Source organism: Hemiscyllium ocellatum (genome assembly GCF_020745735.1).
Source record: "Hemiscyllium ocellatum isolate sHemOce1 chromosome 27 unlocalized genomic scaffold, sHemOce1.pat.X.cur. SUPER_27_unloc_6, whole genome shotgun sequence".
NCBI lineage: Eukaryota > Metazoa > Chordata > Chondrichthyes > Orectolobiformes > Hemiscylliidae > Hemiscyllium > Hemiscyllium ocellatum.
In genome coordinates, this window is record NW_026867515.1 from 286,806 (window position 1) to 300,045 (window position 13,240).

At 46.4% G+C, this 13,240-nt stretch overlaps 1 protein-coding gene and 1 pseudogene across 1 annotated transcript in view; both read left to right on the forward strand.

Annotated features, from left to right (window-relative positions):
- LOC132808493 (zinc finger protein 850-like) overlaps positions 1-10,248 on the forward strand; it is a 29,789-nt pseudogene extending 19,541 nt beyond the window's left edge.
- The window catches only part of LOC132808471 (zinc finger protein 239-like), a 290,995-nt gene that overhangs the window by 56,788 nt on the left and 220,967 nt on the right, over positions 1-13,240 (forward strand). The gene's annotated exons all lie outside the window — the stretch shown is intronic.

Sequence of the window (13,240 nt, forward strand, 5' to 3'; positions counted from 1 at the left end):
AATAGGTTTTGGTTTTAAAACTGCTCATTTCTTACAAGTGGAAGTGAGAACTGCAGATGCTGGAGATTAGAGTGGTGCTGGCAAAGCACAGCAGGTCAGGCAGCATCCGAGGAACAGGAAAAATTGACATTTCGGGCAACGTTGATGTTCCTGCTCCTCAGCCTGACCCGCTGTGCTCATTTCTTATAACCTCCTGTACTATGTTTCCAATGTTGTGTATCGGTTGCAGCAGTGAATGAGTAGCCAGTATTGTTGGAAATTGTAAATTTTTCAGGAGTGCAGGTACGACATCATGTCATCGGCATTGTACAGTTTCCTGGCAGCGCTAGGAGGTTTGGGCTGTGTCCATGAGGGTGGATAAAGTTAAAAATCTCACAACACCAGGTTAAAGTCCAACAGGTTTATTTGGAAGCACTAAGTTTCAGAATGTTGCTCCTTCCACAGGTAGCTGTGAAGCAGGATCATAAGGCACAGAATTTAGAGCAAAAGCTCAGTGTCATACAACTGATAGGATACATTGTACAAATCTAGATTGTGGATTAGTCTTTCATCTTTTACCATGGGTTGCAGGTTTCAGTTCGTTAATATGTATACCCCTGAACTATTTTTAATTCACCTTCGAGATGGTTTAAGGTTTTATGAAAATAGGTAACATCTCAGCTCATATACTGCAAAAAAGGTGTGAGATTCGAGTCTATATCCCAATCTTGAATCAGACTGGTTCTATTAACCAAAGTAAGAATTCATAAAATATTGCAGTTTGTGTGCTTTTTGAGCAAAATTGAATATATCTGCAAATATAATTCTGCAAATGCAAATTCACTCCATAGACTTGAGTGCATGCGAGTTTATGCATGCATGTTAATGAAGTGTGTGTTTGATGGAGTATAAGCCTGTGAGACGGTGTGAGTATTAGATGTGTCTGAGAGAGTAACAGATGAAGGCAAGGAGTTGCATTTTACTAAAACAAGGACGGACAGGACTTGTACAGTTAATGGTAGCGCCCTGCGTCGTCTTGTAGAACAGAGAGACATGGGGTGGGGTGGAAGAGTTCAGGTACATAAAGTTAAAATTCACACATCATCAGATTGGAAGCACGACCTTCTTCATTGGGTGTTTGTGGAGCAGGATCATAAGACACAACCAGCTGATGAAGGAGCAGCGCTCGCAAATGAGCCTGTTGGGAGTATCACCTGGTGTTGCGTGAATTTTAACTTTGTACACCTCAGTCCAACACCAGCATCTCCAAATCAGGTACATAATTCTTTGAAAATTGCGGCATTGGTAGACAGGGTGGTGAACGAGGCATTTAGCACACTTGCTTTCATTGTTAAAGCCGTTCAGTGTAAGAATTGGGACATCATGTTGAAGCTGTCCAGGATTTTTGCGAGGTTTGCAATATTGGTGAAGCCACGGTTAGAGCACGGAGTACAGTTCTGGTCGCCTTATTGACGACCATAGGTTGACAGGTGACCTTATTTCGAATTATAAAATCATGAGGCGTGTTGGAAAGATAAATATCACCGGGGGAAAAAAATTGTGAATCTCTTCTATTTTTATTTCACTTGGCATTTGGACACTTAAATTCTGTCAGCGTCGCCAGAGCGCATACTGCCGGTGTCAGGAAGAAAATGCGCATGCTCCTGGCTGCAAGGAAGGCACGCATCAGGACTTTCTTTTGGTGGGCCAGTCAGGAGCCTTGGAGGACCGGAAAGTGACTGGTCCTCCACCAACAGAGCCTTCCTATTGTCTGAATGCAGAAGTTGGAATACAAGCTTCGGAACCTGCTGTTGCTGCTCCTCTCTCTCAATGAAGACTGAGTTTGCTGCAGACTACAACCATCTGTGAGTACAGCACTCTCCTCTCAACTCCTTTTTTCGTTCTGGGCTTCAATTTTTGACTTGCAACAACCGACAGGAAAGGGAAATGCATCCACGGAGTGGGCAGAATCGGGAAAAGGTTTCCATATCCAGACAGTGGTTCCTGTATCGAATGAATGTCCAGAGGAAGTGGTGGATGCATGTACAGATGCAACGTTTAAAAGACATTTGGACAAGTACATGAATAGGGAAGGTGCGGAGGGATAAGAGCCAAGCACTGGCAAGTGGCACTAGTTTAGTTTGAGAACATAGTCAGCATGGAATAGTTGGACTGAAGGGTCTGTTTCTGTGCTGTCTGACTGTAACTGTTCTGTCATGGTCTTAAAACCATTTTCTTGCCTTCCACTTTAAACATGTCTACTGTACCTGTATCCAAAACAAACTACAAAAAAAACACACCTCATCCACACAACATAAAAATCCACATTTTGTTGTTCAAAAATCAGATGAACTCAGCCTTGAATATATTTAATGACCCCCTAAATGCATAAAGACATCCTCACTTCTAATCCCAGTTCATCTTGATAATATACCACTTGCCTTGCTGATTGCTTGCTGCACCTGTCTGACAACTGGCAGTAACTGGTGTAGAAGGATGCTGAGGGCTAACCTTATAAGAGGTTTGTAAGGGGCGTGAGGTAGGAGAGTCCAGAACTAAAGTGGCATAGCTTTTAGGTGAGTGGGGAAAGGGACATGAGGGGAAACCTTTTCACACAGAGTGTGGTGCATGTATGGAACTGCCAGAGGAAGTGGTGGAGGTTGGAACAAGTACAACATTTAAAAGGCATCTGGATGGGTACACTAACAGGAAGGGTTTAGAGGGATGTGGGCCACATGTCGGCAAGTGAGACAAGATTAATTTAGGATATCTGGTCAGCACTGATGAGTTGGGTCGAAGGGTCCGTTTCTGTGCTGTAATGTTGGAATTGTCTTCGGTGGATGCAGAAGTGTGGTTGTGAAGACTGGACTTTCAGAGCAGCTTTCCAAGATGTTTTGCCCTGACTGGGAGCAAAAGAATTACAATGAAATTTTTCATTTGTGAGACAGCAACTGAGTGAGGGAGTACATCTGGGAGTTTGGTGGAAAGTGGGAATTCATTACACTGTGGGGATGAAGCCCTAGCCTATCCAGTCATTTCTGCTGGTGGATGAGACCAGGCCTCAAGTTGAGGGGGAGTAGATTTAGGATAGAGATGAGGAGGAACTGCTTTTCCCGAGAGTAGTCAATCTATGGAATTCTCTGCCCAAGAAAGAGAGGCAGCTTCATTAAGCATATTCACGACACAGGTGGATGGGCTTTTTTTGGTCAGGGAATTAAGGGTAGTTGCGACAATGTAGTGAGGAGCAGCCAAACCGATGGATATATCAGCCATCATCTTAATGAATGGTGGAGCAGGCCAACTCCTGCTTCTTTTACTATGAAACTATAATCCTGCATTTCCCATGGCTAACCCACCTAACCTGGACACTATGGGCAATTCAGCTGACAATCTCCATCCCACATACTCTCCCTCCATTCTCACTGTTAATGTCCTGGACACAGTGAGAATTGAGAGCAGGAGGAGGTCATTTTGTCTTTCGAGCCTGGACCAGCATTGAACAGGTCATAACTGGATATGAATCTACCTTGATTGAGGTGGATAAGCTGGAAGAAAGTGAGGGCTGCAGATCAGAGTCGAGTGTGTGGTACTGGAAAAGCACAGCGGGTCAGGCAGCATCTGAGGAGCAGAGGAGAGAACTGGGGGGGGGGGGTACAGTGAGAGAGGAGGAGAACTACTTCTAAGGTAGGTATCCTTGGAAGAGACTTCATAGTGAAGTTGAAATCAACTCAGAGAAAGTGAGGACTGCAAATGCTGGAGATAAGGGTCGAGAACATTGTGCTGGAAAAGCACAACAGGTCATGCAGCATCTGAGGAGTAGCAGAATCTTTTGATTCTTGATGAAGGGCTTATGCCCGAAACACCAATTCTGCTGCTCCTGGGATGCTGCCTGACCTGCTGTACTTTTCCAGCACTACACTCTTCACACTAATTTAGGATATCTAGTCGGCATGGACAGGTTGGACCAAAGGATCTGTTTCCTAGCTGTACAACTCTATGACTCTAAATAATAAAAAGTATACTTTGACAAATAACAAACTATGTTAACAAGGCTTAGTACACCACATGGTTTACTAACCATTCTCAGTAAGTCCCGCCCCTTCAATGACTGAGGAACATATACATGCTGGTGATAATCTCCTTCACAAGTATTTACACATTCGCCCTCAGCAATTGCACAAGTAACAGTGAGGGGTAAACAGCACAAGCGCCAGTAAAAGCAGATGGAAAGTGAGTGTAAAATGTGACTATGACAGGACAGGCCCCACATTCCTTCCCCTCCGTCCCCCCCACAACCTGCCTCACCTTTCACCTCCCGGGCCCAGTACCTTCCAGGTGGCCCCATAGTTGACACAGGGGCCGCCCCACGACCAGTAGAACTCCACCACCCAGGCGGCCGACCAGTTCCCAAACAGGTCCTTAACCCCATCCGCCTCCAGAATGGTCACCGGCTCCTGCCTGCTGTACAGCCGGCCGGTGTGGCCGTGACACAGCAGCTGCGCCAGGAAGGCGGCGGTGACCAGTGACGGGGGTCTGCCCCGGGCCGCACGGCGCCATTTTCCTAACGGCCGCCGCTTCCCCGCTCGAGCGACTTCTCCTCCCAACCGCCTTCACCCCCGCGTGACGTCTGCACGGGGGGATGGGCGGGGCCGGGGGAGCCTCACCGTCACCAAGCAACAGCCACCTCGCGCTCCAACTGCTCATTCACAAAAACAAACTCTCCTGTCTCGCTCTGCAGCTGCAGGGGGGACACTGCCACGTTTCGAGGAGCCCTGTTTATAAGTAGAGACAATAGGTGTGAATTCTGTCTGTGCCCCAGTTTGAGTAAAACTGACAATTTTCTTACAAAAGCTCTGCATTTAAATTACATTCTTGAGAAGGTAATTTATAGATTAGAGTGTAGGTTAGGGAGAAGTGGCCGTGCTAAGTTACCCATAGTGACCAGGGATGTACAGGTTAGGGTGGATTGGCCATGGGAATAAAGGAGTAAGGGGTTGGGTATGGGTGGGATACTGTTCAGAGGGCCAGAGTGAAATAGATGGGCTGAATGGCCTGCTTCCACGTTGTCGGAATTCGAGACCCTCCCCACAAAGGGGCATTTTATCTGCATCTATCCTGTCAAGCCCCTTTCAGAATTTGACTGGTTTCAATAGAGGTATACAGCACAGAAACAGACACTTCGGTCCAATTCGTTCATGCCGACCAGGATTCCAAACTGAACCAGTCCCACTTGCCTGCATTTGGCCCATTTCCCTCTAAACCCATCCAAATGCTGTTTTAATGTTGTAACTGTACCTGCATCTACCACAATGTTGTAACTGTACCTGCATCTACCACATCCTCAGTAAGTTCATTCCACATGCAAATCACCTTTTTTCAAAATGTTGCCCCTCCAGTTCCTTTTAAATCTCTCTCCTCAAATTTTAAAAAAAATGCCCCCCGAATTTTGAGCTTCCCGCCGTGAAGCAAGAGCCATTTGCTATTCACCTTACCTCCACTCCTCATGATTTTATCAATCTCAATGAGGTCACCCCACCAACCTCCTGTGCTCCAGTGAATAAAGTCCCAGCCTCTCCTTATAACTCAAACCCTCCAGTCCTGACAACATCCTGGTAAATCTTTATTAAACACTCACTAATAGTATTCTTCCTATTACAGGGCCACCAGAACTGTACTCAGTACTCTGAAAGTGGCCTCACCAACATCCTGTACAACCTCAACATGATGTCCCAACACCTATATTCAGTGGTGTGAACAATGAAGGCAATGTTGCGAGATGCCGTCTGAAAACCATTCTGTCGAGCAGTGATGCAACTTCCAAAGAACTAGGTACCTGAACCACCACCCCCCCCCCAAACATGTGTCTGTTCTACAACACGACTCATGGCCCAACCATTATCTGTACAACCCCTTGCCTTTATTAAGCGTCTCTCTCACACACATACTCTATCTCGGACAAACAGACACACACCCCTCAACACTCTCTCACACTCGCAGCCTCATACTCCATCACACTCTCACTTTCCCAAGCATGCACACACAAGCTTCTGTGCACTCACACACACAAACTCACATGCACACACACTCACTTTCTCATGCACACACTACTCTTTGGGGTGAAATTGTATTGGCAGAATTATATTTGCAGATACATTCAATTTTGTTCAAAAAGCACACAATCTGCAGGCAGTCAATGCATGTAATATTCTGCAAATTCCGACTTTGGAAACAGAACCGGTCTGATTCAAGATTGTAATACTGACAGACTCAAATCTCACACCTTTAATGCATTGTCTGAGCGGAGATATTTTTTTTTATAAAACCTTAAGTCATCTCAAGAACATTGTTACATATTAATGAACCAAAACCCGCACCCATTCTAAGAGATGAAGACTATCTGAGTTTGTTCGATTTATTCTATCAGTTGCATGACACTTGATCTTTTGATATAAGTTCTGTGTCCTATGATGTTGTTCCATGAGGCTTATGTGTTGACGAGGCAAGATGGTACAGATGAGGCGATGGAGAATTACAGATCACTGAGGAAGGATTTAAAGAGAGTGTGGACTCGTTGGGCCGAGTGGCCTACTCCCACTCTGTGGGGATTCTCTGAAGCGAATGGATATGAGCAAACGATGCAGGACAACGCAGGCGCAGTGCGTGCGCCCGGCGTGGCCACGCCCACTCGCATATTCACTGGCGTCATAACGCGGAAGTGACAATGAATGAAAATCCTGGGGCGGGAAAATCTGTTCACTTGTAGCAACGGGAGTGAATCCAGGGAGGGAGCAGACTCTGTCAACTCAGGTATAGGACTTAATTACCAGGTGAGGAGGACAGATTAGATATCTTTTCTGTTTTCCTTTTCAAAATGCACCCGATTTCCACAAGTAAATGCAACAGCACATGCAGCTTCAAGCCGGCTGTGCATCCTGTGTTCTTCCTCTGCCTTGGCTCCAGCACTTTTGGCTTCCTTTCCCTTCTTCACTACCCCCACCCCAGTGTTGATACCTCAATGTTTTCCCGGTTGTCGTTTGTGGGTTTTGAAAACTTTCCCAATCGTCTGAGTACAGGATTTGGGAGATTACGTTGTAGCTGTCCAGGACATTGATTAGGCCATATTTGGAATATTGTGTGCAGTACTGGTCTCTCTGCTGTAGCAAGGATGTCATGGATGTTGTGAAACTTGAAAGGGTTCAGAAAAAATTGGCAAGAATGTTGTCAGGGTTTGAGCTGAACAGGATGGGGCTGTTTTCCCTTGAGTACCAGAGGCTGAGGGGTGACCCTACAGATTACTATAAAATCATGAGTGGCATGGATAGGATAAATAGACAAGGCATTTCCCTAGAATGGGGGAGTCCAGAACTAGAGGGTAATAGGTTTAGGCTTGGGGGAGATTTAAAAGGGTCCTAAGGGGCTACTCTTATATTCAGAGGGTGGTGTATGTAAGGAATGAGCTGCCAGAGGAAGTGGTGGAGGCTGGTACAATTACAGCATTTAATAGGCATCTCGCTGGGTATATGAATAGAAAGGGTTGAGAGAGATGTGGGCCATGTGCTGTCAAATGGGACTAGATTGATTTAGGATATCTGATCGGCACGGATGAGTTGGACCGAAGGGATGATTTCTGTGCTGTACATCTGGTAGACAATGGTCCTCAAAATTCTGTTCCCATTAGGCTCTCCCTTAGCTCTATTGCACATGATAGCCAACCCAATTTAGTCCCAGCTGCCAGCACCCGGCCCATATAGGGGCCAAGTGATGGCAAACGTGACTAGATTAATTTAGGATATCTGGTCAACTCGGACAGACTGAGCTAAAGGGTTTGATTCTGTGCTGTGTGACTCTAATTGTCTTCAGTGAAAGCAGAAGTGTGGTTGTGAAGGCTGGACTTTCGGAGCATGTTTTGCCCTGACTGGAAGCAGCTGAAAATGTGTTGCTGGAAAAGTGCAGGAGGTCAGGCAGCATCCAAGGAGCAGGAGAATCGACGTTTCAGGCGTGAGCCCTGAAGTCCTCCTTTTCTCCTGACTGGGAGCAGAAGAGTTTGACTGAAGTGTGTTGGTGTTAATGCCTTGATGTCTCATTTTGTTCCCACCTTCCCGGGGTCGTTAACCATTTTGTGTCTGGTCCTTCCTCAAGAAGCTGCATTGCAGGTTCACCCTGAATTGACTTTTTTTTTGCTTCCCAGAATCAGACCTGCTCACTCTCAGCAGGATCCCAGTGTTGTGAAAGATATTAACTTTCAGGTGGAGGCATCCAAAATTCAGAGAGATGTCAGTCTTGATGTTTTTGCTTTTGCTGTCCCTGTAAGATCCTGAATCAGCACCTTCAGGGGAATTAGTTAGAGCGGAGTGAGAACAGAGGGGAAGGGAGAGTGGGATGGTGCTTTCAATTTTGTGGAACAGCAAAAGAATATTCCAGAGAAAGTAGAATTGCTTGTTCTGAATTTCTATCCAGCACTGATAGTGATGACTTTTGTAATCTCTTTTTGCAGAGTATTTGAAAATCTGAAAACCTGAAGTTTCAATATCAGCAGATGAAGGGCTTATGCCCAAAACATTGACTCTCCTGCTCCTTGGCAGCTGCCTGACCTGCTGTGTTTTTCCAGCGCCACATTTTTTGACTGACTCTCCAGCGTCTGCAGTCCTCACTTTGATGTCAATGTCTGACAGTCGCTCAATCCATCGGGACCACAATAATTTTTGACTGTGTGATTTCTGTAAGAGGGATCAACGCTTTTTGGTTCCTGTTTGAGGACGTTTTCAGCATCAGTGGGACTGGATGAGAGACCCCACTGTTGAAGCGCACTGTGCGTGGAGCCTGAAACAGTTATACGGCCTGGGAAGGGGATTTCACGGCAGGAAGGGGCTCTACACGTGTTTGTGTGCAGCTGAAGCTGTGGCCATGGAGAAACCTGAGGAATCCCACCCGGTGAAGAAACCGTGGAAGCGTGGTGACTGTGGGAAAGGCTTCCGTGTCCCCTCTGCCCCGGAGACTCATCGGCGCAGTCACACCGGGGAGAGGCCATTCCCCTGCACCGATTGCGGGAAGGCCTTCAGACATTCCTCCCACCTGCTGGCCCACCAGCGGGTCCACACTGGGGAAAGGCCCTTCAGCTGCCCCGAGTGCGGGAAGGCCTTCAGGTATTCCTCCAACCTGCAGAGCCACCGGCGCGTCCACACAGGGCAGAAGCCCTTCAGCTGCCCCGAGTGCGGGATGGCGTTTACCCACGTCTCTGCCCTGCGGAGCCACCAGCGGATCCATACAGGGAAGAGGCCCTTCAGCTGCCCCAAGTGTGGGAAGGCCTTTACCAACGTGTCCTCCCTGATGAGGCACCACCGGATCCACACCGGGGAGAGGCCCTTTACTTGCTCTCAGTGCGGGAAGGCTTTCAGCAGTTCCTCCACGCTGCTGATCCACCAGCGGGTCCACACGGGGGAGAGACCGTACACCTGCTCTCAGTGCGGGAAGGGCTTCACCTGCTCCTCCAACCTGCAGAGCCACCAGCGGATCCACACGGGGGAGAGGCCCTTCAGCTGCCCCGAGTGTGGGAAGGCCTTTCGCGATTCCTCCATCCTGCTGAGGCACCAGCAGATCCACACTGGAGAGAGGCCGTTCGTCTGCTGTCAGTGCGGGAAGGGCTTCACCTACTCCTCCCAACTGCGGAGGCACCAGCGAGTTCACGTGCCATCGCAGGGGGATTGAAGGAGTGACGGCCGAGTACCATTATCGATTGGACTATCAACCCGGTTCCAGGGACTCCCGGGTTCGAATCCCGCCACGACAGATGGCAGAATTGGTATTCGGTCAGAAATGTGGAGTTCGGAATCTAATGATGAGACCGTTTCAGGGAGAGGGTGGTGCAGGGGAGAAAGCCCCCATCTGAGTCCCTCTCTCACTTGTTGGGGAAGGGAACCGCCATTGTGAGAAAGGTTTCACTCAGTCGTTCCAGTTGCATCCTTTACCCGGTCTGGCCTACACGTGACTCCAGACCCACAGCAGTCTGGTTGACTCTACACTGCCCTCCCCCCACTGGCAAAGGAGCGGGGAGAAACTTACTTGGAGACAGTGTATGGGTTGAAATTGCTGAGTGAGGCAATACTTCCTCCGGGTTACGGCTGTACCAAGGATCTAATTACATAGGGACAACTTGGTGCTGACCAATAGTAAAGACAGTGAGGGGGGGCACTGGGGAGGTGTGGTGTGTGCACTTTCACCTTGAGCTGTTCAAAAAGCAACTACTTTTTCTCTGCCTTTTTGCTGGGGGGATCTGAAGCTGTAACAAAGTTGGATCACAATAAAGGTTACCTGAACTTACTGCCGGGCTCTGACTCTCATTGAAAGCTTTGTTTTTTGTTTTAAAGCTGCTCATTTCTTTCAGCCTCCTGCACTAAGCAGGATGTCGCGTATCAGATGGAGTCATGAATGAGCAGCTAATATCGTGAGAAATTGTCAATTTTTCAGGAGTGCAGAGTGTGTCATTTCATCGGCCTTGTAAAGTTTCCTGGCAGCATCAGGAGGTGTGGACTGTGTTCGCGAAATATTGTGTGGAGGAGGCAATATTGGACTGGGCTGGATAAAGTTAAAAATCGCACAACACCAGGTTATTGTCCAACAGGTTTATTTGGAAGCACTAGCTTTCGGAGCACTGCTCCTTCATCGGGTAACTGTGGAGCAGGATCATAAGACACAGATTTTATAGCAAAAGATCACAGTGTTATGCAACTGATAGGATATATTGAACAAACCGGCTGAGGATCCTGGGATTGTATTCATTGGAGTTTAGAAGATTAAGGGGAGATTTAATAGAAACTTACAAGGTAATATATGGCTTGGAAAGGGTGGACGCAAGGAAATTGTTTCCGTTAGGCGAGGAGACTAGGACCCGTGGACACAGCCTTAGAATTAAAGGGGGTCAATTCAGAACAGAAATACGGAGACATTTCTTCAGCCAGAGAGTGGTGGGCCTGTGGAATTCATTGCCGCAGAGTGCAGTGGAGGCCGGGATGCTAAATGTCTTCAAGGCAGAGATTGATAAATTCTTGATGTCACAAGGAATTAAGGGCTACGGGGAGAATGCTGGTAAGTGGAGTTGAAATGCCCATCAGCCATGATTGAATGGCTGAGTGGACTCGATGGGCCGAATGGCCTTACTTCCACTCCTATGTCTTATGGTCTAAACCAAGTTGCTGTTAAGTCTTTCACCTTTTAGAATGAGTTGCAGATTTCAGTTCATTAATCTGTAAATCCCAGAACTACTATTAAATCACGTTCTCGAGGTGACTTAAGTTTTTTTTTAAAAAAGTGACATCTCAGCCTGGACAATGCATTAAAGGTGTGAGGTTTGAGTCTGTCAGTCTCCCAATCTTGAATCAGACTGGTTCTCATTCTAAAGTAGGAATTTATAAAATATTACATGGATTGACTGCCTGCAGTTTGTGCACTTTTTGAGCAAAGTAGAATGTATCTGCAAACATAATTCTGCCAATACAAGTTTGCCCAAAAAGTGATGCATGAGTGCGTGCATGTGAGTTTGTGCATGAGAGTGCACGTAAGAGTGTGTGCGCATGCTTGGTAAAGTGAGAGTGTGATGGAGTATAAGCCTGTGAGTGTGTTGGGGGCGTGTATGTGTGGGTGTCTGAGAGAAAGCGTGTGTATGAGTGAGCTATAAAAAGCAAGGGCTTGCATTTTGCTAAAAGAGAGACATGGTGGGGTTCAGGTTCATAGTTCTTTGAAAGTTGCATCGCTGCTTGGCAGGGTGGTCAAGAAGACATGAAGTATACTTGCTTTCATTGTTCACACTATTGTGTATAGGGGTTGGGACATCATGTTGAGGTTGTACAGGATGTTGGTGAGGCCACTTTCAGAGTACTGAGTATGGTTCTGGTGACCCTGTAATAGGAAGAATTCTGTTAGAGAGGGTTTGGTAAAGATTTACCAGGATGTTGTAAGGACTGGAGGGTTTGAGTTATAAGGAGAGGGTGGGACTTCATTCACTGGAGCACAGGGGTGACATGATTGAGATTGATAAAATCATGAGAAGTGGAGGTAAGGTGAATAGCAAAGGGCTCTTCCTTAGCGTAAGGGAGCTCAAGACTCGGGGGTATATTTCTTTAAAGTGAGAGGAGAGAGATTTAAAAGGAAGCTATGGGGCAACGTTTTGACAGAGGGTGATTTGCACGTGGAATTTGGATGAGTACATGCATAGAAAGGTTTAGAGGGATATGGGCCAAACACAGGCAAGTGGGGACTACTTTAGTTTGGGAATTCTGATCGGCATGGATGAATTGAACCAAACGGCCTGTTTCTGTGGTATATACCTCTATGAACCAGAAGTGATCTTATTGAAACCAGTAGAATTCTGAAAGGGGCTTGACAGGATAGATGCAGATAAAATGCTCCTTTGTCGCGAGGAGTCATAAAATCCCAACAATTTGGAAGCAGGCCATTCAGCCCATCTATTTTACTCTGGCCCTCTGAAGAGCATCTCACCCAAATCTATTCACTTCTTCCGTATTTCCCATGGACAATCCACCCTAAGTTGCACATCCCTGGTCACTATGGGTAATTCAGCACAGCCAATCCACCTTACCCTCTACATCCTAATCTATAAATTACCTCCTCAAAAATGAAATTTAAATGCAGAGTTTTCTCTAAGAAAAATATCAGTCTGACTCAAGATTCGTGATCATGATCTCATTCTCCACAACCACCAGACGAAGGAGCGGCGCTCCGAAAGCTAGTGCTTCCAAACAAACCTGTTGGATTATAACCGGGTGTTTTGTGATCTTTAACTTTGTCCATGGTTGCTGGTTCCATCACCCCTTCAAGACCATTCCAAATCGTAATAACTTGCTTATTTTCTTAAAAATTAAACCATCACACGGCCACCACAAACCCCTTTTTAAAAATGGCTGCACTATTTCCCAATATGTTCATGCTTCCTTAATATTACCATGTACTTCTACTTATGAACAAGTCTCTTCAGATTTCAATGGATCTTTTTAAATATAAAAATGCCCCTTTACATGTAGCTCAGCCCTTTAAATGTGTTATGTTCCTCTCAGCGCAATCTTGCTCCTCGATAATGTATATTTACCCCTTTAGATGTGAGTATGTCTCTTCGAGGGATATTCCTGCTTAAAAATAGAGCAACGTTTCTTCGAAATGTAGATTCATTTAGATATAACTGTGTAACTTTATATATAAATATATCCTTTTGAATGTGCCCACATCCCTTTGAAATATAATCTTGTCCATT